General features: G+C 49.7%; 1 protein-coding gene across 1 annotated transcript in view; it reads left to right on the top strand.

Moving 5' to 3' along the window:
- Positions 1-725: 725 nt before the first annotated feature.
- Positions 726-16,392, top strand: part of PLXNA4 (plexin A4) — a 590,122-nt gene continuing 574,455 nt past the window's right edge. The window contains exon 1 of the mRNA XM_053407170.1: positions 726-1,837. The gene's annotated coding sequence lies outside the window, so the exon portion shown is untranslated. The remainder of the gene's footprint in view (positions 1,838-16,392) is intronic.

The following is a 16,392-nucleotide window of genomic DNA, read 5'->3' as shown; positions in this document are numbered from 1 at the left end:
CCGCCATGTGAAGAAGACTCCGGTGTGGCTCAAAAGTTTGCATATTCCCCTGCCAGTTGAATTAGGAAAAGCCCACTTTTTAATTCGTAAGAGAATGCTGCTGGATCGGACTGCGGACCCACCCCTTTTGGAATTCTGTTTCCAAGGAGGGGCAAGCCAATGTTTCCAAAAGAACCCACACGTGGGGAAGGGAAGACCTGCGCTTTCTTTGCCTCAGCCTCTGCCATTCAGATTTACACTGCGCGTGAACCTAGAGGTTCCAAAGAGCTGTCATGACCCAATGGAAAACCCATCGACGACTTTTTGTGCGAGAGAGCGTTACAGAACAGGAACCACTCCGCCGCGGAACGAACCCCCTTCGCAAGGGGGCGGCCTCTCCATCCATCTCAAGCAGAGCTTGAGTGCCCCCTTCCCTGCCGGAGTGCCAGGGCTTCTTCAGCTGCGACCCCTGCGTCGCAGAGGGTCAGTCTGGATGACCTCTGGGGGACCTTGCCCCAGTCGACGATCCATCCACCAGCGCGCATTCAGCAGCAGCATGTGCGTCGCCAGCCTTTGCTGGCTGGAAGATCTTCTCCCTCTCCCCAAGCCCCCACCCTCACCCCCACCCACCCCAGCACCCCCCGCCTCCCGGCCGTAGCTGGCAACGAGCTCGCGCAATTAGCCCAATCAGCTTGGAGATCCTAGATGTCAGTAGTGAGTAGGAAGCGAGCGCGCGAGGACGCAGCGCCAGCGCCAGAGCCTCAGTGGCGAAGAGGCGGCAGCGGCCGCGGCAGAAGCAGCGAGACCCGCCGCAGCGCCCGGCGCCTCCTCGCCAACAGACAGCGGCTGCAGCGCCTCCCGCAGCTCCGGCAAACTTTCCGCCCAGCTGGCCGGCGGAGAGGCGCGCAAGCCAAGCACCCACCAGCAGCAGAAACCCCTTGGACCTTTCCTGCAGCCTCTGCCGCCGCTCGCTCGCCCGCCCGCCTGGACCAGCACCTTCCCCCCCTTTTGCCTCTTCCTGACCCCCAGCACCACCCAAAAAAACACCCCCCAGGGCGGTTGCAGAAAAGCCATGAGCCCGGAGGGGGGCGGCGGCGAAGCAGCAGCAGCAGCAGCAGCAGCCAGCCCGAGACTCCGCCGGGAGCTCCCTTTGCAAGGGAAGCCGCAGCCGCAGCCTCCGCGCGCCCTTTGATGCGCTTTGCCAACGGGGCGAGTGGCCGGTTCGTTGCTAAGCAGGGATTTTTCCCTTGAAAGAGAAATCTCTATTTATTTTTGCCAGCGTGGGGTTTTTTTTTTCTTGTGCAAAGGAAAACCTGCAAGCCCGCCGGGTCTCGTGCATGCAGGGTGGAGCTCTGAGCGCCGGGCTGCAGCCGAGGATCCGCCGCCTCCCGGGCGAGGAGGGAAGCAGGCGAGCCGAGCGGAGCGGGAGCTTTCCGGAGGAGGCAGCGGCGGCGGTGGCGGCGGTGGCAGAGGCAGTCGCCGCAGTGGGCGCTCCTCTCTCGGGCGGGCACGGAGGAGGAGGCGGAGAAGCCGAGCCAGGCGCTGCGGAGATGCCAGAGTGAGACGGGCACCCGGGGGCGCCGCGGGATCCAGCCCCGTGCCCGGCTGGGAGCGAGTCGCCGGGTCGGGCGGGCAGGCGGGGAGGGGGGCACGGAGGAAGAAGGAAAAGAAGAAGCTGTTCCCTCCACCTTTTTTTTTTTTTTGCTTTTAAAACACACACATATATTTGGAGGAGGGTGTTTGTTGCAAGCCCAGTAGCCGATTCCTCTCCACCTGCTGGCTGATTCCTGGAGGAGGTGTTGCAAATACCTTGGACAGGGAGCGGGAGAGGAAAAGCGCCCGCTGGACCAGTGCAGAGGTAAAGGCATACAGTATTAATTTTTTTTAATCTGCTTTTTTTTTAAGGCTCCTTTTTTGGGCAAATAAATGTATGGATGCAATGCATGCAAGGGATGGAGAGAAAGGAAGGCAGACACACACTCACAATGTATGTGAGATATATATATATTACACACACATACACACACACACACATACACACACACACACCGAGACACCATCTGCAGTGTCAATGCGGCGCCTGTGCTGAGCAAACGTGTGTGGGGAGGAGAGAAGCAAGGAGGACGGCGGGGAGGTGGGGGGGAATCATCACCAGCCTTTCCAGGTACGGAACTCCCCATCTCCCATCCCGCCCCCCGCCCCCGAATTTGCCCCCCTTCCTTCGCGCCAGGGGGTTTGGGTCGGCCAGAGCCCATGCACCTGCCCTGATAGGGCGGTGATGGGGTGGAAGAACGATCCTGTCTGTGGAATGGGGCGATGGGGAGGGGAGGGGGGCGAAGAGAAGGGAAAGTCTTTTTCGGCTTCCTTACACACCCTGCCCTCGCCTCCCGCGCCTGCATGGGGGTGGCAGAGGTGCTGAACCGAACTTAAAAGGAAAGGAAGCAGGGGAGAGTCGACTGTGGAACAGCTCTCCAAAGGAAGACTGGGGTTCGTGCGAAAAACCAGCGTGGGTTATCCACGGAGCTCAGCGAGTTTGGCTTCAGAATGAATGAACTATACGAGGGTTGCCTTTATATTGGAGAGAGATGGAGAGAGAGAGAGAAGAATGCTCTTGGGTATCAGCAGCGCTCGCGCGTTAAGACGTGACACTGAGGTTGGCGTCTGGCTTGCGAGGACTTTGTGCCAGTCTGTGTGTAAGACAACTATTGAACAAGCCCCCTTCCGCCGCCACCAACCACCCAAGCCCACCCCCGATCTTCTAAGCAGACAAGTTTCGCTGAGGATGGCAGGCAGGTGTTCAAGGAAAGCAGAGCCGAGGCTGTGGGCACCTTGCGAAAAGTGTGCGTGCGTTTGCTCCAAATTGCTAGGTTTTTTCGCCCCTTCTTCTCCCACCTTTCAGTGGACACCGTCCATAGCTTTCTCGTTATGGGCCTTGGATCATTTAGAGGTGCGAAGAGCTCTCTCCAGCCTCCCCAAACCCCGTCCCAACTTCCGACACCTATCCCTCCTCAGCAGAGCCCGCCGGAGAAGCCGGTACCAGGCGGGTTGGTGCCTTTTTGCTGGCATTGCTCAGGCCCCGTAAGAGACGACCGGACTTTGCAAATGTTACATCTTCTTTCTCCTTCCGCCCTATGCTATCTTGTCTATTTCAGGGAATGAACTTTTCTAGGGGAGAGAAAGGAAAGGCGCTTGTCTCTCCACTAATCTCCCATCCTCACCTTTTGGCAGCAGGTGTATGGGTTTGGTTTGCCCAGAGATATTCTTTTCCTGGGTTTCTGACCCCCCTCAAAAGCTGGTATCAGTGCGGGGAGCGTGGACGAAGCTCCACGTGTGCCAGCGGTTCGATCCTGGCGTCTCTTTTGCACCATCCCCGGCTCAACCCGGCAGATGTCGTGCCCCGGGAATAAGCAGAACTGCCTTCGGACAGGTGCGGACACCACTGACCCGGGAATAGCCACAGGAAGGCTCCCAGGCTGGTGTTCTCAGACAGCGCCGAGCCTTTCCATCTCTTCTTCTGGAATTAAAGCGGAGGGTGGGTGCCACAGTTTAAAATCTGAAGGTTTGACAGGCTCTGGGTTTAGGTGGCCGTGGCTGCACACACTCATGTGTTGCCCGTGCGAAGTGACTCTCAGCAGAGCTCAGGCGTTTGAGGTTTGTAGGCTTTCGTCGGCCAAGCTCCCGGCATTAGAAACGGTTCAGCCTCTGAGGTCCTGCGGGGTTCGTTTTCGGTTCGGGCTGCAACATCACACATGGGAGACGATCAGCTTTTAGGGGGTGGGGTTTGGAAGAGGGAAAGGGGCTAGCTGTTGGCCAATGCCCATTTACCAATCTCCTCCTCAAATCATTCCTGCCGTACCTATAGTGCTCTCTCCGTCATTGTCCTAGCAACCCTATGATGCAGGACGCTGATGTGCCCATTTTACAGATGGAGGGGTGAGATGCAGAGAAAGCAGCAGGAGGAGGTGGCAATATGGGTAGCCCGTTTTTTGAGGGGTTTTTTTTTTTTGTTTAAAAAGCAATCCGTGTTGGGAGTAGGGGGCCAGAATGTCACAGTGCAATGCAGGCTGCATTTTGGAATTGTCAAGGATGGTCTGTGTAATAGAAGTTTGATTCCTGTCTACCCTTCCTTTGACTCTCTTCCTGCAAAGTCCAAATTGATCCGGCATTCCATTGTACTACAGTTGATTCTGTGCTTGTTCATAAGGCGTGAGCAGTGCATACAGCCTTTTTTTTTGCAGGGAAATAATAATAATAATAATAATAATAATAATAATAATAATAATAAGCCAGGTCCCTGCCCCAAGGAGGCTGCAGTATAAATTTTGAAAGTGAGGGAGATGGCAAAGGGAAAGTTGGAAAGGGAGATGAAGTTGGCCAGATCTGGGGACACATATTTAAGCTTTGTTTCAGTTGCAGAGGAGGATTAAAGGGTTAAGCCGCAGATGTCGTGGAGGGGCTGACTTTTGAAGAGGGGTTTGGAGGCAGAAAGAGAGGCTGATGTTTCTTTGGTGTCTTGCGAATCTCTCCAGGGGGGTTTCTTTACAGAATAATAAAAAAAACGTTGTGTTGAATGATTTGCTGAAGGCCTCTCAGTGAGCTTATGGCTTAGTACATGAAGACAAGTTGAGCTATAATGCTGTATCGCACTGGACCATTTTCTGCCTCTCTATCCATCTCCATCCTGTATCTCCATCTTTCATCTGACTAATAATTCATCATCAGGAAGAGAAGACAGTGTGTTTACAGCTTGCATGTTTCTCTATTGTCATATTTTCTCAATATATCCTGAAAATCAAGGACTTCATTTGAGAGAGGGCTCATTCAATGCCAAAGCACCGTTTAGGAACAGGTGATTTATAGCTAGCTGAAAGCAGGTGCCACCGAGCATATGATGAGTGCTTTTCTCCTTGCCAGCGAATGGCCATAATCAACCCGGGCACATGTTGGAATGGCAGGGTTGGGGGCAAGGGTGCCAGCTTGAATAAAATATTGGGAGGGGCAGGGAAGCCCCACACCACATAACTGATCACATGACAGGGCTCATCTATACCATTTGAATAGCAATGTCCATCAACTTTTTTGGGGGTGACCCCCTCAAATATTTTATTGGTGGGGGCAAAGGGACCTCAACCCCTAGGAGTTGGTTCCTATGGTTGGGGAAGAGTTTCAGGGTGGTTGCTTGGCTACTCTATAAGAATTATTACCATTGGGAAAACATGAAGATGATACACAGTGCCATATACTACGAGAATGACCCAGCTTGTATTTCAAATTCTCGTTGCTTTAAATGGATTTTTAAAAAAATGTATTTAACTTTCTCATTGAAGTCAATGAGACTTAACTTTGATTGCAATGTGCTCTAGTTAATTACATGGTATAAACATTTATGTACTTTTTCCCCAGTGTGCATTTATGTTCTCACTCTAAAGGCAAAATGATAAGCTCCACCCCGCCCTGAAAAAAACATCACAGACATAATTTACTTTGTTGTGTTATGGCAATATCTAAGCAATGCCTGTTTGCATTGACTGGGGGTCCTTGCTCCACTGACATTAATCATCTAGCAACCCTGAATGCTGTGTAATGTGTCTACCAAACTTCTCTGGATTTTGTCAGGGCCAGGTAGCCCTCTGCTGGGTTTTCAAGCACAGATTCCCCAAGATGGCTCCTGGACTTGAGTTGAGAATCCAAGAGGTCTAACACTCCCCATCAAGTGCTGAGAAGCAGCAACACGTGGTAGACTTCCCTTGCTTGTTCTATTCTTGTAGGTGCCGAACCTCTATCAGTCTGCAGCTGGCAAGCTTAGCATCCCTCCCTGGCTTGCGATTCTGCGTAGAGTTAAGCTCTTTGAATCCCATACAAAACAATGGGATTTTGGTCATATGCCATTTCCATGGCTTGAAGGTAGAGGCCACTCAGGGTCTGGAGGTGATAAAGGTTTGCCACCCCCTTGGCTGTGATTCTGTGCACAGTTGGGCTTCTTGAACCCTGTAGAAAGCAATGGGATTTTAAGCAGTTTGACCATGTGCACCATTACAGCCCTCGAAAAGATATTTAGACTCTTATCAACTGCATGTGAATGAAAAAGGCTATCTTCATTTTGCCCAGTGAGGTCTAGTGTGGCATTCTCCATCTGTGGGTCCCTGGATGCTGTTGGACTACAACATCCATCACCCCCAGCCAGCTTAGCTAGCAGCCAGGGATGATGGGAACTGTAGTACAACAACCTCTGGGGATCCAACTGGGCTCATGGTTGCTGTTTTGGCCTTAGATGAGGAAGATCTGGTTTCAAATCCCTGCAGATCAATGCCTCTCAACCTAACCTTCAGACTTGGCTCCGTCACACCGGAGAGTGACCAAGCAACAGAACCCAGGAGAGACAAGCTTGTTCCTCAATGGCTTAGGTCACCAGAGGTCAAGGAGCAGGTTCAGCCTCTGTCCCCAACAGAGTCCATTGTATGCAATGTTTCAGGGTTTCTTCCCCCTGTGTAAGCACATTACATCTGCAAGGAAATTTGAAGTGCCACACTTATAGGGACTCTACAGGGAGGGCAAAGCCAGCTGTCAATTTCTGACACTGGCATTCCTTGCAGGAATCTGATGGGGTGGGTGTGAGTTTGCACAACCACTTTATGTGCGGTGAGCAGTGGGGGTGCTGTATCCCACTTTTGTTGCCTTGGCAGTCTTCAGGCCTTCGCACTATACCACCTGCGCACCAGCTGCCATACTGTGTTTGTTGTACTAGAGCTGTGCCCAGTGGTGGACCTACATTTTTGGAACCCTGAAGCTTGACGTGTCATGGGGGCCCCTTTGTAACCAGCAATGATGTTTGGGTAACCCCTCTCAGCTTCCAAAGTGCTAAGGTGGTTACCCGTCCAAATCTGAGCCCTGTATTTTGTGTTTTGCTAGCTTGGAAGACTTCTAGGGCTGATGGTATATGTTTGCCACCCTTTGTATGGAAAAAGCAAGTCAAAGTCTTGGCACTTTGGGATGCTTTTTCTTTTGCACATTTTTGGTGTGCTCCCCATGACCCCGTGGACTGGAAGATAAGGCCCAAATATTTGAAAGCGTTGACCTGTTCGATTGGCTGATTGTCCATAATCCAACTGTTGGGCCTTGAGAAAACCATAACTTAGGTTTCCTGACAATTTACAACCAGGTGTTCTCTCTGGCAATACACTGAGAATTCGCTTATCAATCTTTTTAAGCCAATTTTTGTTTATGAGAAGAGGACCACATCATCTTCTTCAATGGGGTTGTTCCACGACAGATCGCCACACTTTTAGAACGACTGTGCTACTGACTGCCAAACTTTGGGATTGTTGAAATATATACAACAAAACAATTAATTAATTTGAGTCATGCCCCTCAAATTGGATCTACTAGACCCCAACATTTTAAATGTGCTTCTGGGTCCCCTCCAGGATTAGGGGCCCTGCATGAGTTTCATAGAAGATACGCACTGGGTGTGTCTTTTTGTCCATCCATCCATCCATTTATCCCAGTTCCCAGGATGCAACTATGCAAGGAGCAAACTTGATTCAGGGCTGGGCTCCCCAAGAGCAACTTTGCACCCACTCCAATAATGCGGCCACCAAATTGCTCCCTAAAGGTAAAGGGACCCCTGACCATTAGGTCCAGTCGTGGCCGACTCTGGGGTTGCGGCGCTCATCTTTCTTTATTGGCCGAGGGAGCCGGCATGCAGCTTCCGGGTCATGTGGCCAGCATGACTAAGCCGCTTCTGGCGAACCAGAGCAGCACACAGAAATGCCATTTACCTTCCCGCCGGAGCGGTACCTATTTATCTACTTGCACTTTGACGTGCTTTCGAACTGCTACGTTGGTAGGAGCAGGGACCGAGCAACGGGAGCTCACTCCGTCGTGGGGATTCAAACCACTGACATTCTGATTGGCAAGTCCTAGTCTCTGTGGTTTAATCCACAGCGCTACCTGCGTCCCATCTTCTGATATATACGCAGCATAAACTAGCAAAATCACAGAATTGTAGAGTTGGAAGGGACCACAGAGGTCATCAAGTCCAACCCCCTGCAATGCAGGCATCTTTTGCCCAATGTGGGGCTCGAACCCATGATCAAGGCATTGTGAGTCTCAGGCTCTACCGACTGGAATGCCTGCCACTATCCTGCATTGTAAGGGCTCTTGGCTGGGTGCACTGCATCTCTGGGGGCCCATTGTTCAGATGCCCTTTGCAAGCACATCACACACCTGGGTACAATCTTGCAGAAACGTCATTGGCGAGTGCTGCATTAGGGGCAGGAAGCAGGCTTGCTCACCCTCACCAAGAAAGTCTTAAACGCAGCGCCTTGGTTTTTGCCTGATACTTCCAAATGCCAGTCATTCGCTTATATGAGGAAAGTAGGGAGCAATTTGGGATGCGGATGGCGCTGTTGGTTAAACCACAGACCCTAGGACTTGCTGATCAGAAGGTTGGCGGTTCGAATCCCTCAACGGGGTGTGCTCCCGTTGCTCGGTCCCTGCTCCTGCCAACCTAGCACTTCGAAAGCACGTCAAAGTGCAAGTAGATAAATAGGTACCACTCCAACAGGAAGGTAAACGGTGTTTCTGTGCGCTTTACCTTTACCTATATATCAGAAGAGTACCCCTCTTCCCCTCCACCTCCCACTTCAAGCTTATCCTTTTTCTCTGCGTTCCAGCAGTGTTGGAATCCTGGGTTGTGTTGATGTGTGTCTCGAGCTACAACTGAAACCTGGCTGTTAACGTCCCCCGCCCCCCTTCTTTCCCCTCTAGGCGTATGCCCCTAAATTATGTAGACACGGGAAAGTGATCTAAACGCGGAGAGGCACATGCTTTTGATGGAAATGTAATGCTCCAGCAACAGCAGATGAGTTCCTTCCAGATAAACAAATGGAAAGCTTGCTAAAGCCTTGTAGCAGTGTTAGCTGATATTTAGCTACATCTGAAGGCGATGTATGTTTGTGGTGTGGGAGCATGTGGAGTGCGTCATGGAACCGTTGCATAGGGACATAGGAAGCTGGCTTATACCGAGTCAGACTATTGGCCCGTCTTGCTCAAGACTGTCCACCCTGACTGGCAGCAGCTATCCCGGATGTCAGGCAGGAGCCGCTGCCAGCCCAACCTGGAGACACGAGGGAATGAACATGCAACTTTCTGCATACAAGCTGGATGCTCTAGCACTGAGCTATGGCCTTTCCCTTCTTCCTGTGGGAATGTTCAGGGATGCAGGAGAGGATATATTGTCTGATTATATCCTTTTCCAACTTGTGTTAACAAGTTCACAATTTAGCAGAGTAACATTCCCCTTCTTAAACTCACAGCGGATGCGTTTGCTCAGGCTCGCTAAAGCCTCTATAATAACTGTTCTGGTATTTTCCCCTTAAAGGTAAAGGTTAAGGGCCCCCCTGACCATTAGGTCCAGTTGTGGCTGACTCTGGGGTTGCGGCGCTCATCTTGCTTTATTGGCTGAGGGAGCCGGCGTACAGCTTCTGGGTCGTGTGGCCAGCATGACTAAGCCGCTTCTGGCTAACCAGAGCAGCACACGGAAACATCGTTTACCTTCCCACTGGACCGGTACCTATTTAACTACTTGCACTGTGACATGCTTCCAAACTGCTAGGTTGGCAGGAGTAGGCAGCGAGCAACGGGAGCTCACTCCGTCACGGGGATTCGAACCACCGACCTTCTGATTGGCAAGTCCTAGGCTCTGTGGTTTAACCCACAGCGCCACCTGTGTCCCTTATTTTCCCCCTTATTCCCTCATAAAACATAAGACATGACACAGTCTTCTATAAAAGTATAAAAAGAGTTTACTCACATATCATTCTGTTCACAATCAGATCCCAGAAGGCAGACTTAGCTTAGAAAAGTAACATACACCTGGAAACTATCTCATAAGGAGACAGTCCCTTTGTCCTCTCTTGGCTGGAAGAAAAGAGAGCATCTTTGGCTAAGCAGATGTTGCTTCTTTGATGCATGTAGTCAAAAAAGAGAGAGGTGGCTGCCCTGCCCTGTGCTTTTGTTGTTACCTGCACAGGTGAGGCCACGCCCACCTCTAGTCACATGCAGAGGAAGTCTTTCCCAGCCCAGAAGGAAACAGGAAGTTTACCTGCTGGCTGGTCAAACATTCCTCCCCATGTGTAAACATGTTCACTCTAGGAATGTTGTACTTGACTGCTCCTGTGTTTCACATCCCACACTTCCAGCCAACCCCCTGGTACAGATTCGCTGGCAATGATCTTCCAAAAAACAGTGGAAGTGGCTGGAGGGAAAGGGTTGTAGCAGAGGGGAGAACGGGTTCAGTTCCGCCACTGAAAAACGCATCCTTCCCCTAGCATTTTGCATTTAAAAAAACCACAGTAACTTAGTTGTGATTCCTTCATTGCAGGGAGGTGGGCTAGATGACTGTTCTGGTCCCTTTAACTCTACAATTCCACAATTCTGTGATTCTCAGGTCTTCAGTCCTCCCTTCACTTCCATATATCTCTAGTTGTATATACTGGTGTACTCCAAAAAGGAGATCTATTCTTCCCCCTCTTCTATAAGCTTTTAAAAAAATTAATTTAAAAGATGCGTTGGTTGCCCTACTTTAGAACAGACTGAATAGTTTTGATCTATACATTGTGTTTATATTCTGCCATTCCTTCAAGGAACTCAAGGGGGCGCACTCTGTTCTTCACCCCCCCCCCCATTTTATCCTCAGAACAACCCTGTGAGGTGGGTTAGGGCCAAGACACTCTGTTGGGACAAGGCCACCTGGGGAGCTTCATGACCGAGCAGCAGTTTGCAGCTTCACCACTTTGGGGTGTGTGTGAACCAGAGCTCTGTGTGTCTGTGTCAATTTGGAACGTGTGCAGAGGAGGGCGACCAAGATGATCCAGGGTCTGGAAAGCCAGCCTGATGAGGAACGGTTGAAGGAGCTGGGTAGGCTTAGCCTGGAAAAGAGGAGGCTGAGAGGAGATCTGAGAGCCATCTTCCGATATCTAAAGGGCTGTCACATGAAAGATGGAGCAAGCTTGTTTTCTCCTGCTCTGGAGGGTAGGACCCCAACCAATGGCTTCAAGTTACAAGAAAGGAGATTCTGATGGAAGAACTTTCTGACAGTGAGAGCTGTTTGACAGTGGAACGGACTCCCTTGGGAGTTTGCGGACACTCATTCCTTGGAAGTTTTTAAGCAGAGGTTGGATGGCCATCTGTCACGTATGCTTTAGTTGATAATTCCTGCATTGTAGGGGGTTGGACTAGATGACCCTCGGGTCCCTTCCAGCTCTATGAGTCTTTGATTTTGTGATTCTGTGGTTACATCTCAGCCCGCATTAGGCAAAATCTCCCGCTGCATCCACTCACTCGCATATGCGGTCTGTGGCGTGTGACTTCCGTAACGTCTCGGTGGCAGGAGAAACACGCTGCATTTTTGTCCCTCACCCCTCCTGCTAAGTCGAGGATCTTGAGGAAGAGAATGACATATTTTACAGGTAGCTGAGCAGGGGAGAAACCCCAGTCGTCGAAATCCTTTGAAATCTGTGTGGCAAGGGAACAGCTGTCACTGTTCTCTTTGCCTGTCATGCTAAAAGAGGAGAGGGAAAGATTGTTTGCAGGAGAATCAACCGTCTCCAAAGGAAGGATTTATTTCACTTGGGCCCTGGCTTTCGGCAAATATTTTTTGAAAGCATAAAAGCAAGCTTCCGGGCCTTCCTTTATCTGCTGTCCTTATTTCACGTGAAAGGCAATCAGAGCTGTAATCGAAAGACCAGTGGAGAAATGGACTGGATCGTCTGCTCTCCTGGTATAATTACAGTGTATGCGCCTCTTCGTATGAGATTAGTTCCTTCTCTTTCCTCAAACGCCTCCCCCCCCCCACATGAGCCACAGACTTAAGGTTTCAGGGATCAGAGCATTACTTGGGTAATTTTAATTGTCTAGAGGGTTTTTCATCTATTCCCCACCCCCCAATCTAGAAAGCTCTTGTAAGAAGCACGGTTAATAAGGAGCTGAGCTTCAAACGGCGCAACAGATGTGCTATGTGCGAATTGGTTTTTTTATTTTTGTTTTATAAGTGCAGATTAAATGCATAAATATATAATTCCATGATTTAACTCCCCCACCCAGCTTGGGAGATGGGTGCCTTTTAAAATAAGGGGAAAGGAATCTGATTAAAGGGAGACTAGCTTTCTTCCTTGGCTTTCAATGTCACCTGAAATTTGGATGTTTTGGCTGAATCTATAGTGTGTTTGTGGGTCGGGAGCCAGCATTCTTACCGTGGGTGCACTGTAAGAATTTTCGTTTCAGGACAGTATCTGCTTTTGCAGGCGCAGGTGGCGCTGTGGGTTAAACTGCAGAGCCTAGGACTTGCCGATCAGAAGGTCAGCGGTTCGAATCCCTGCGACGGGGTGAGCTCCCGTTGCTCGGTCCCTGCTCCTGCCAACCTAGCAGTTCGAAAGCACGTCAAAGTGCAAGTAGATAAATAGGTACCGCTCTGGCAGGAAGGTAAACAGCGTTTCCGTGCGCTCTGGTTTGCCAGAAGCGGCTTAGTCATGCTGGCCACATGACCCGAAAGCTGTATGCTGGCTCCCTCAGCCCATAAAGCGAGATGAGCGCCGCAACCCCAGAGTCGGCCACGACTGGACCTAATGGTCAGGGGTCCCTTTGCCTTTAAATAGCCACTAGCCTGATTGCCTTTGATGAGTTGGTATCACCCTGAAGGCGACCAGGCTATGAAGCTTTGCAATTCTTATCCCTAATGCATTAGGCAATAAATGGCTAACATGTATGTAAGCAGTCTGTAGCTGGGTTTGGACATTGCATTAGTAAGCCATAGTTTGAAACAAACCATGGTTGGTTGTGAAAAAGCAACATGATGGTGCCCTTCCCTGTACAGGATTGCTTTCAGATGGCTCAGATAACTCCATACCTTCCAACATTTCTCCAATGAAAATAGGGACATCCTAAGGAAAAGTGGGACATTCTGTGATTAAATCGGAAACTGGGATGGCTTCTCTAAATCGGGGGCGTCCCTGGAAAATGGGGGCACTTGGAGGGTCTGTTCATCTGTAGATCTCAGGATAGTTCACAGTATAAAAGACAAGATAAAAACACAAAATATATAATAAAAACAAGAACAGGAATGAAAGAAAACTATGACCCCCCTCCCACAAACACATTTAAAAGGATATCACCCCAAACCCTGGTTGAAGAGGAACGTTTTTGCTTGGCGCCTAAAGGTGTATAATGTAGGCACCAGGTGAGCCTCCCTGGGGAAAGTTTTCCACAAATGGGGGGCCGCCACAGAAAAGGCCCATTCTTACGTTGCTGCCCTCTGGACCTCCCGTGGAGGAGGCAGACGAAGAAGGGCCTCAGATGATGAGCTCAGAATCCGAGGCAGTTCATATGGGGAGAGGCGGTTCTTGTGGTATTGCAGCCCTGAGCCATTTAAGCGTTCTAGGTCAAAACCAGTGCTTTGAATTGGGCTTGGAAACTAATTGGCAGCCAGTGCCAATTTATGTATTTAGCTATGTAATTTACATTCTCATTCTGCTACTCTACTCCATTCGTTGCAATGCAAAGGAACTGCAATGTAAATGGCATCAGGGGTGGGAGAGTGGAATTAATTGCATATCATTTGTGGACTGAAAGCAGCAGTAACAGCAAGTAATGGATACCAATCGTATTTGCTGAAGTGCTTTCCATTCCAGACCTGGGTCGAATAAGCAAACATGCTTATTCCTGCATTGCAGGGGGTGGACTGGATGACCCTCAGGGTCCCTTCCAACTCTACAATTCTGTGGATTTCCACTCCTGTTTTTGTTTTCCTCAGAATTATACAACTTCCGGGCACCATTCAAAGTGTTGGTGCTGACCTCTAAAGCCCTAAACAGCCTCAGCCCAGTATATCTGAAGGAGCATCTCTGCCCAGACACTGAGGTCCAGTGCCAAAGGCCTTCTGGCGGTTCCCTCCCTGTGAGAAGCCAAGTTACAGGGAACCAGGCAGAGGGCCTTCTCGGTGGTGGCGCCCACCCTGTGGAATGCTCTCCCACCAGATGTCAAAGAGAACAGCAACTACCAGACTTTTAGAAGACATTTAAAACAGGCAGCCCTGTTTAGGGAAGCTTTTAATGTTTGACAGACTATTGTATTTTATATTTTGTTGGAAGCCTCCCAGAGTGGCTGGGGAAACCCAGCCAGATGGGTGGGGTATAAGAAATAAATTATTATTAAATTATTATTATTATGGACCACTGGGCCTGACTTGGTGGGTATAAGGCAGTAGTGTCCTATGCAGGGCTGGATTTAGGTTTGATGAGGTCCTAAGCTACTGAAGGTAATGGGGCCCTTTATATGTCCAGCTGTCCTTTGCCAACAACAAATTGTCGCTAGTTTTTGTGTTGAATATATGTTATATGGTAATTTATGGACCTAATCGGTATCTAAAGCCATTTGCACATAGCAAAATATGTATTTTATCAAAGTAATTGTTGAAAAGTCCATGCAGAATGTAGGCACCCTATATATAGAAATGAGCAAACCAGTGATATTTTAGGGAGCAGGCTAGCAGGCGGGGCCCATGACTTACATCATAGGAGCCTACACAACACAAAACACTGTTGCTGTATGTAGGTTTTATTTTATTTGTTTTTTGTCTTATATTTTGGAAATGTACATCTGTATGTACATTTTTTTGTACATCTGTATGTACATTTTTTTGGGGGCCCCAAAGAGAGTGGGGCCCTAAGCTGTAGCTTATTTAGCTTATATGTAAATCCAGCACTGGTCCTATGTCAGCATGTAGGTTTCCCTGATCAGAAAGAGAACGGCGCACAAGACAGAGAGATAAGGACATTGACTCAGAAGAAAGCCCCACCACTTCCAACAAGATCGACACCCTAGGAAGCGCAACACTGGATGATAGCTTCCAAGTGCTTTTTCAAGTGATGCTTTTTGGCTCAAAATGAGTCACTGGCAGAGGTTATTATTATTATTATGGGGTGGGAAGCAGAAGAGAGTCCATTCAAAATCAAAGCCACATTGTGGCTGATGTAGTTTTTATAGTGTGGTTACCAGGTGGAGAAAATTCAGAGGAAACTGATTCAAGTGCTGCCTGTGAAAATGGTCAGCCCGGGTGCTGAGCAGCTATATCCAAGGGTGATCTCAAGCAGGAATGGGGGAACATGCTTTATTCCAGGTCAGACTGTTGGCCCATCTAACCTAGTGTTTGTGGGAATGTTGGGGATATGTTAGGGATGCGGGTGGCGCTGTGGTCTATACCACTGAGACTCTTGGGCTTGCCGATCAGAAGGTCGGTGGTTTGAATCCCCGCGACGGGGTGAGCTCCCATTGCTCTGTCCCAGCTCCTGCCAACCTAGCAGTTTGAAAGCACGTCAGAGTGCAAGTAGATAAATAGGAACCACTGCGGCAGGAAGGTAAATGGTGTTTCTGTGCGCTCTGGTTTCCGTCATGGTGTTCTGTTGCGCCAGAAGCGGCTTAGCCATGCTGGCCACACGATCCGGAAGCTGTCTGTGGACAAACGCCAGCTCCCTTGGCCTGAAAGCGAGATGAACACTGCAATCCCAGATTCGTCTGTGACTGGACTTAACTGTCAGGGGTCCTTTACGTTTACCTTTCTGGGGATAGTAGGAGAGGATATATTGATTAAATATTATCCTTCTTCACTCACGCTAGTGAGCTGGCAGCACAGTACATTCCCCTGTATATTGCAGGAAGCTAGTTGGTAGATTCATTAGAATCTCTTGAGTTAACCAGACACGTCCAGCTTCCAAGAGACAGTGATCTACTCCCACTATAAATAAACTGGCAGTGATCTACCCATTCGCTTGACCAGAGTTGTTGAGCTTTTTTTGGGGAGTCTTCACCAAAGTTGGCTGGTCGATCAGGATCATGTGATCGACCATGATTAACCACAGACACCCCGCGATCAACCAGTGGATCACGATCGACCGGTTGGACATCTGGCTTCTCCAGATTGGATTTGTTCCTGGTAAATTCCCATTTAAAGATAAAGGGACCCCTGCCAATCAGAAGGTTGGCGGTTTGAATCCCCGCGACGGGGTGAGCTCCCGTTGCTCGGTCCCTGCTCCTGCCAACCTAGCAGTTCGAAAGCACGTCAAAGTGCAAGTAGATAAATAGGTACCGCTCCGGCGGGAAGGTAAACAGCGTTTCCGTGCGCTGCTCTGGTTCGCCAGAAATGGCTTAGTCATGCTGGCCACATGACCCGGAAGCTGTACGCCGGCTCCCTCGGCCAATAAAGCGAGATGAGCACTGCAACCCCAGAGTTGGCCACAACTGGACCTAACGGTCAGGGCTCCCTTTACCTATTCACAGCTCTGTTGATAAACATAGCTACCTTTGAAAAAACCAGCAATGATCAGCAAGTAGATGTGCCTGGAATCTCTCATTTCTGGC

This window comes from Podarcis raffonei, chromosome 10 (assembly GCF_027172205.1).
Source record: "Podarcis raffonei isolate rPodRaf1 chromosome 10, rPodRaf1.pri, whole genome shotgun sequence".
NCBI classification, from domain to species: Eukaryota; Metazoa; Chordata; class Lepidosauria; order Squamata; family Lacertidae; genus Podarcis; species Podarcis raffonei.
This window is presented reverse-complemented; position numbering and strand designations above follow the sequence as displayed.